The 8,639-nt window shown below is 28.4% G+C and overlaps 1 long non-coding RNA gene across 1 annotated transcript in view; it reads right to left on the bottom strand.

Moving 5' to 3' along the window:
• LOC119672585 overlaps window positions 1-8,639 on the bottom strand; it is an 86,196-nt gene continuing 77,557 nt past the window's right edge. The window contains exon 4 of the long non-coding RNA XR_005251921.1: window positions 1-406. This is a non-coding gene — a long non-coding RNA (uncharacterized LOC119672585). The remainder of the gene's footprint in view (window positions 407-8,639) is intronic.

Genomic DNA, 8,639 nt, shown 5'->3' with positions numbered 1-8,639 from the left:
TTAATTAGTTTCAGTCGTTGTTTATATTTTAAAGTTTTGAGGTTTTAAGTTAAAAGTTGAAAAAATTATTGTGTTTCGCTGTTATTGTAGTTGCATTCGTTGTTGTGATTGTTGTGACAATTTCAACTGTTCATTACGAAAATGCGTATTTCGTTCATCTGATGAAGTTTAAATGAAAAGTTTTAATTAAGTTGCTTCCGCTTCCATTTCGCTGCAATTCGCACTTCCTTTCGCTTTTTAAATACACTCTTTTTTACACTTTGCTTGTAGAAAAAATTTTATTAAAAATGTGTTTAACTTGCATTACTTGTGATCGCTGTGTACTTCTTCGTCCTTTACTTTTTTCCTTTGTGAAAAAATGCAAGAGTGAAATTAATATTTATTAAGAATTTTTACCGCAGGTAACCTGAAAAGAGATGCACAAAATAAAGTTAGTAAATGCCGAGCATAATAAAGTAGTTGGTATTTTTGGTATTTTAAAGATTAAAAAGGAAAAAGTTATACAAAAAAAAAAGGGAAACTTACAGTACAGTACAAATAATTAAGCCCAACCACAGAGAAGTGCACTTAAATATTGCAACAACGCCGAAGCGTGGCGTTCAAGTGACTTTTTAATTAAAAGCGAAGAAGAGAAGAATTTTGTATTCAAATTTTCCGCAGCGAAAATTAGTATAACTTTAATGGAAGTAGAACAGGACTAACCATTTAACCACTAATGGACCAATTTCCTTACAATTTTTTTTTCTTCAATTATTCTTGGAAATTATTCAACCGCCAAAACAGAAATAAATGAAGTGAAATTTTTAAAAAGGAAATTAGATTCTTTTATCTTGATGTATCCAGCATATTTTTTCAAATTATAATTTTCATCTCTTAATGTTATAGTTTTATTCAGTCAAAGAAAGAAGCACTATGCTGTGCTATCTTTTTACGACGTGCATTTAATCAGAAGAAAAAAAATAAAAATAAAAAAAAAATATTAAAAACCCAAAAAAAAAAATAGTTATTAATCTTAGTTTGCGTGGATGACTTCTGCCTGCAGTTATAATAAAACATTTTTTATTACAAATATAAAATATAATACGAGTATGGAGTCATCTTGTGGTGATAATAAATGTCAATACAATTCAAGCAATTTCGTTAATGTAATTGAAATATAAAAACGTTAATGTGACACATTTCATGGGGTAATAAAGTTCTTTATTGTTATATAGAAAATTATTTAGAGAATTTATTTTGTAGGAATCACAGGTTAGTCAAGGGAATAAAATAATATTTTCATTCAACTGAAATAGCGAAAACTAAGATACATACGATATGGAGATAGTATAGATATTTATTTTAAAAGATATTTTATTTTTTCAGAAGGTCCTTATGTTTTTATAGAAAGGAATTAAACTTAAGCTTCTAATCTCTTTATTTGAGAAAATTTGTTAAAAGATGGAATTAGTATTTGTTTAGCAATAACTTAAGTTAATGTGGAAGGAGCATAGGATTGTAACTAATATAAATATATTATCCATAGTTGATCCTTATCATGTTGAAGCTATTTGAGCCAGTGCAATTAAGCCCTTTTACTCTTTCTTAACTCGAGGTATTCTTAAAACCCCTCTTTACGTCTTGACTGGATTATTTTTTATCACTTCATCAGACTAAGCAATAATTGACCTCAGATCTGCATATCTCCCCGAAGAGCCTGTAACCATTCTGAGATTTGATAACGCGATGTTGGTAAGTCTGTCAGTTTTCGCAAATAATTTCAGGGCTCTATCCTTTATGTATTTTTTGGTGGGATCAATCTTGAGGTCCCTGAGGTCCTTATGTTTGCACAGATTTAAATTGTACTTAAGCTTTAATTTCATAATAAAAAAAAAACATTTAAAATATGTAATTAGTATTTTATTAGTAAAATACTTGAGATGATGTGCAGAATATTATAATTAAAAAGTTTAATAATTTTTTTATAGAAGGCTTTTATATTTTTACAGAATTAAATTGAACTTAAGCTTCTAATGTCTCTATTTTATAAAAATATTTAAAAGGTGAAATTAGTGTTCGATTAGTGACAACTAATTATTTTAAAAGAGTAGTTAAAAACTGAAATTAGTATATGATTAGTAATAACTTGATATGATGTGAATGGAGCATACAATTTAGTTTTAATTGTATATTTAATTGTTAATTGTATATTTTAATATAATATTTTTCATACAGGAGTTGCTTATGTTTATATTGAATTATCCTTAGCATTATGTATGGTCTTTCAGTTTATATAGAATCAAATCGAACTTAAATTTTAGAACACATAATTAAAGAGAATAGTTTGGAAATAAAATTAGTATTTTGATAGTAATAACTTGAGATGACGTAGATAATATATTGGATTAAAACTAATGTAAATATACAGGAGGTTTCTATCTTTTATAGAGAATTAAATTGAACTCAAGTTTCCGATTTCTCAATTTAAAAAAATATATAAAAGATGAAATTAATATTTTAGTAGTTGTAACTTGAGATGAGGGGGATTGAACATACTAATAAAACTGTTATAATATACACAGAAGAAGCTTATATTCAAAAACATCCCTGTTTTTGAATATAATCTAATCTCTTCGTCTGAGGAGAGTTCCTTACTCTTATCTATAGTCCTTTAGCTTATTCTGATTCTTTGAATATGGAATCAAATTTGTCTTCTGTTTATTTGAAAAAATAGGTAAAAGATGAAATTAGTATTTTATTAGAAAAAACTTGAGATGATGTAGATGGAGCATAAAATTATAACAAAAAAAAGTATATTATAGTATATTATTTTTACTTGATAAAATATTTAAATAAGTAAAATTAGTATTTTATTAGTTATAACTTGATGTGAAGTGGATGTAACTTAAGATTATAACTGAAATAAGTATTTTATACATAGGCGGTTTTTTAATTATTCAGAATTAAGTTGAATTAACGTTTCTAATTTATCACTTTATTTAAAAAAATGGCTAATTAATAATATTTAAAAGAAATACAATTTTTATTGGATATAAATTGGGATAAAATAAGCTGCAATATAAATAATTCATGTGCAATTAACTTTGGCTAGGATATGGGTTCTCTTAATGGTAATAAACTCATAGAGTTGTAGGTATCTTTAAATATTTAGTTGTAAGTTACCTCACAAAAATGAAAATGAACTTTAATAAAATTTACAGGTTTTGTAAGAAGGAGAATGAGACCCGTAATAAATATCTAGATGTGCAACTTATTTTGAATGAAGAAATAACATTTTTGCTTAAGTATGTTCAATATTACAATATACCGAGGTACCTGGACTTGTCTAATGAACTTGATTAATGAACACTGACTCTGAGCTTCAAATTTGGCAGGGTACGAGTTCAACTCTTGGTACTCTTGCAGTCTTAAAAAATTATTTATAAATAATAATTATTTTTTTTAGCGGGGTATATGGACAGTAGTTAAATAATATACTTTTAAAAATTTTATTTTTTGAGCTTTAAAAGCTTTTATTTGAAACGCTATTTCGACTATCCCTGATGATAACTATAGAATATAATCGAAATAAAAAAACAAATATATTATTAAAAATATTTGATTATTAAAACTATAAATTATTTACGAATAATTAAATATATGAAATAATTCCAAGCCCACTAATGATGGTGTTTGGCAATATTCGAAAAATAAATAAAAATTTTTGTTGTTGCAATTCAGTACTGTTCGAAACCTCTGTATCAAATACAACAGTTTCATACAAATACAATAGTATTTCTCTATCAAATACTCACTGATAATGAGTATTTGGCAATATAAGGTCAGCCAAAAATTGAATTAATTAAAATAATATAAAATAAATTTTTGTTGTTGTAGTTCACTATTGTTCGAAAAACCTCTTTATATATATTTTTTAAAATATTAAATTTTTAGTTATATTTATTAAAAAATAATATGAAACATTTAAAACAAATATTGTTTTAAAAATATTTTATATAATTAGGAATGTGTTTAGGAAATCCTATCAACATTAAAAAACAAAATTCGGAATTTTTGTAAAGCATTTCGTTCGTTACATCCGGAATAATTCAATTTAAAATCGGAAGAAATATTACGAGAAAATTGAAAAATTATACAAACATAAAGATTATTACACAAATCTAAATGCCAGAGCACATATAAAAATGCATATAAAAATACTTGTAGTACACGTGTGTATCTGGATAAATCACATAAGGTAAGAACAGCATATCATGGCAGATAAGCACATGGAATACAAATGTCTTAAAGGATGTACAACATGTCAAAACAGACAAAAATATCGTTAGACTTAAGTTGGAAGGATGGTAGGCTGCAAATGTTTGTGGCATAAAATGTGTTTCATCTGGTTGATGTGAGCCAGGCAAATGGCACATATGGCAGCCTACATGTGCTGCCACACCGTTAAAAGGGCGTGTTGGCTGGCTTTAACCGAGATATATTTTGGTGTTAAAACAAATAATTATTCTAACGGAGAGTGTGGTTAAATCTACTAACAAAACAACAACAACAATTTTCACTTAAGATATGCTGCTATTTGTATGCTACTCTATTGCTGTGGGGTGTGAGGTGTGGATCTATAAAATAAAATAAAAATAAATAAAATACAATGAAATTTGGTAAGCACAATATATGTTTCTGACTGCCAGTACTCTACTCTAGTAGTGGTGATGTACATTGTAATGAAAAAAGTAAATAAATAAATATTTAGTTATGTGCTCACATATGTGAGTGCTTAAGTATTTCTATAAATTGTGTGCAGTTAAATGTGAAATTGACAGTATCTAGATACGTATGGACAGACAAACCTAACAGGAAATATGCATCACACTTTACTATTATACTTCACAAACAATGCTGTCTCCTCCACTGCTGCTGCTGATGCTATCAATGGTGAAGTTGTGGTATGCGTATGAGCACGAGCATCTGAGATGTGGCCATAGTGGCAATGACTGTGGCAAAGGCAAATGCAAAGGCAGAGGCAGAGACAGAGATAATATAATTGTGGTAATAATAAGATCGAGTACGGTAATGTGACTCTGACGGACGCATGTGGCAAATGATATGCATTGAATTTATATAAGTGGAATTTGTCGATTACTCTATAAAACATATGTGTTCTTGCTTATTGTGTTTGTAATTAAACTCAAATCATTTTATTGTGCACATAACAGTGTTTGGCGCAAATGTTACTTCATTACTTCACACAAATTTTATTGTTGTTAAATGTGTTGCGGTTTAATTGCTGCTTTCTACACTTATTTGTTCACAATTTGTTGTTAATTGTACTCCATACTGCATTATTCTCGTATGCATAATTAGTTTGTGATTAAATTGAAATAATTATTAAACTGAACTGTTTACGTGCAAGAAAAGTGCTGTAAAAGAGCAAATTAATGCTCTATTTTAACATAAATAAGCAATACGAATACGTACTATAAAAGTGACAACATGACAATGTGTAGATCGTTTTCAGATTACTGAAAGTATTTTAATATATAATATTACATCGGTGTTGTGTAGAAAGAAAGCGGTAGGGAAAAACGCTAGTAAATTTATATTTATATGATAAAAATAAAGTTATGCTTTTCATTCAATTGCAATATTTTAAAAATGTAAATTAAAACAATTGTCCAATACTTAAATATATCTATAAATAATATGTAGTTGCATATTGGATGTGTATATTCTTTAATTATATAAAATACATATTGATCCAATCAAAAAGTAAAGAGGGATAGAGCTCTGAAACTATTTATAAAAAGTGAGAGGTTTACCAATACCGCGTTATCGAATCTCAGAATGGTTACAGGTTCCTCGGGGAGATATGCAGATCTGAGGTCAATTATTTCTTAGCCTGATGAAGTGATTAACAATAATCCAGTTAAGGCGTAGAGAGGGGTTATGAAAAAAACACGCAGTTAATAGAGAGTGAAAGTGCTCAAGTGCACTAGGTTCAACATATATGCATGATGAGTATAAACAATAATCCAGTTAAGCGTAGAGAGTAATGAAAAAACACAGTTAATAGAATAAATCTAATATATATATATATATAATGTAATAATATATGTTTCATTATCAATACAATCTGATAATTAAAGGCTTAAATATAAGTAAATATCTCGACATATTTGGCAAAATTAGATAAAAAACTGTATCATACTTGTGAAAAGATGTGTGCTATGAAGGTACTACATCGTAGTTAATTAGTAGAGAATTAAAAATCCCTTCATTTTGGTTCCACAAACTTGTTGAAAAAGTAAGCACTTATGTATGAAAACTTCTCTCATAATGATATCACTTTTTTTTAACTATATGTTAAAAAGTGTAATTAAAACCGGTTACACTCTAAGTAGCAATCGAAATAAAAAAACTGATTCATCCTTATTACTTATTAGAGATGTGTCTTCAGTCAAAGAGAGCTGAGATTACTGACATATCATTTGATGGGTTATCGTAACCTGTGTTATTATCTCAAAAGGATGGAAGCATCTGAGATGACTGTCAAAGAGAACTGAGGTTACTGACATATCACTTGATGGGTCATCGTAACCTGTGTTATTATCTCAACAGGATATAGCAATCATATATAGCTGAAAGAGTCGGTACGCTAATATTTATTCTGCCTATGAACAACGCTAATCCGTGGTAACACAACGATCTATTACTTGAGCTCAAAAGGGTTCAAGTGTAAGTATAAGAAATATTATTTTTATATGTTACTCATACTAAACGTCTCGATCATCTTAAACCAATATCTACTTAAACCAATAAATGTTCAAAGTTGCTTTAGTTCCTTTCAACTAGTAGCACTAGTAGTAATGCATTATTAAAATGGTTTCATCTAATATATGCAATCGCACGATTTACTTTTGTCTTTGTACTTAGTATGAGTATTTATCGAATTACTCGCCTAAGTGTAGCGCTTAGCATAATCAATATAATCGGCCATAATTGCTAGTTTCTAATATTTGTTTGTTTTGTTGATTGTTTGCCGTTGTCGTTTAATGCTCTCAATTGCTAATTTACCGCAATACTTTATGGTGACTGTATTAAATAGCCGCAATTTGTGGAATTATGAGTGCGGCGGTATGTGTATGTGTGTGCAATGTTATGCACACGACTGTAAATGAGTTTATGTATGAGCGAGTAATTACAATAAATTTTATGCGCGTTCCATGAACAATGCACAATGCAACTGTAACACGACACACACAATTGTGCGGCAGTTTTAGGCAAATAAGCGGAAAATTATTTCCCCCTAACAAGAAATAAGAATTTTCATATAAAATTTCTATGTCTGTATGTTATAGAAATATTTTAATTAAAGAAAAATAATTGAAAAAAAAAAAAGTTTTATAAAAATGAAATATATTACAGAAGTTAAAATGTTGCCTTTTAGAAATTCAAATGAAATTTCCACTGAGTCACACGGGGCGTATGAGTCACTTATTTAAAATTGATTTTTTCTTTTTATATGAAATTTATTACATTTTTGTTTTTTTAAACATTTTATATACTACTTTTATTTTATTTCACATACCCAATTTAGAATTTTTTTCTACATATTTTAAATAGAAGCATTTTCAAATAACTTTTTCATACTGACAGTATGAATTAGCTGGCAACACTACAGATATATAAACAAGAGAAAAAGAAGAAGAGAAGAAGAAGAGAAGAAGAGGACAAGAGAAAAAGAAGAAGAGAGGAAGGAGAAGAAAAGAAGGAAATAAGAAGAGAAGAAAAGAAGGAAATAAGAAGAAAAGAAAAATAAGAAGAAGAAGAAGAGAAGAAGACAAGAAGAAGAGAATAAGAAGAAGAGAATAAGAAGAAGAAAAAGAAGAAGAAGAACAGGAGAAGAAAAAGAAGAATAAGAAGAGAAGAAGAAGAGAAGAAGGAACAAAAGAAGAAGAAGAGAAGAGAAGAAGAGCAGAAGAAAAAGAGAAGAACAGAAGAAGAAAAAGAAAAGAAGCGAAGCAGAAGAAAAGAATAAGAGAAGAAGAAGAGAACAAGAGAAAAAGAAGAAGATAAGAAGGAAAAGAAAAGAAGGAAATAAAATGAGAAGAAAAAGAAGAGAATAAGAAAAAGAAGCAGAAGAAGAACAGGAGAAGAAAAAGAACAAGAAGAAAAGAAGAAGAACAGGAGAAGAAAAAGAAGAAGAGAAGAAGAAGAGAAGAGAAGAAGAAGAGCAGAAGAAAAACAGAAGAAGAATAGAAGAAGAAAAAGAAAAGAAGCGAAGCAGAAGAGAAGAAGAAAAAGAGAAGAAAATAAAAAGAAAAGAAGCATAAGAAGAAGAGAAGCAGAGAAAAAAAGAAAAAAAAGGATAAAAGAAGAGCAAGAAGAAGAGGAAGAGAAGAAGAAAAAGAAAAGAAAAAGAAGAAAGAGAAAAGAAGAAGAAAAAGAGAAGAAGATAAAAAGAAAAAAAGAAGAAGTAGAAAAAGAGAAGAAGATAAAAAGAAAAAAAGAAGAAGAAGAAAAGGAGAAGGGAAGAAGAGAAGAAGAAGAGGAGTATGGTGTGAACAGTGAACAATGTGATTGCACGTAAAAATTAATAACAAATAAAGTAAAAGTTAATATGGTCTAAAATTAAATGGTTT

Source organism: Teleopsis dalmanni, chromosome 1 (genome assembly GCF_002237135.1).
Source record: "Teleopsis dalmanni isolate 2A chromosome 1, ASM223713v2, whole genome shotgun sequence".
NCBI classification, from domain to species: Eukaryota; Metazoa; Arthropoda; class Insecta; order Diptera; family Diopsidae; genus Teleopsis; species Teleopsis dalmanni.
Note: the sequence above shows the minus strand (reverse complement) of the source record. Positions and strands in the feature narration are given on the sequence as shown.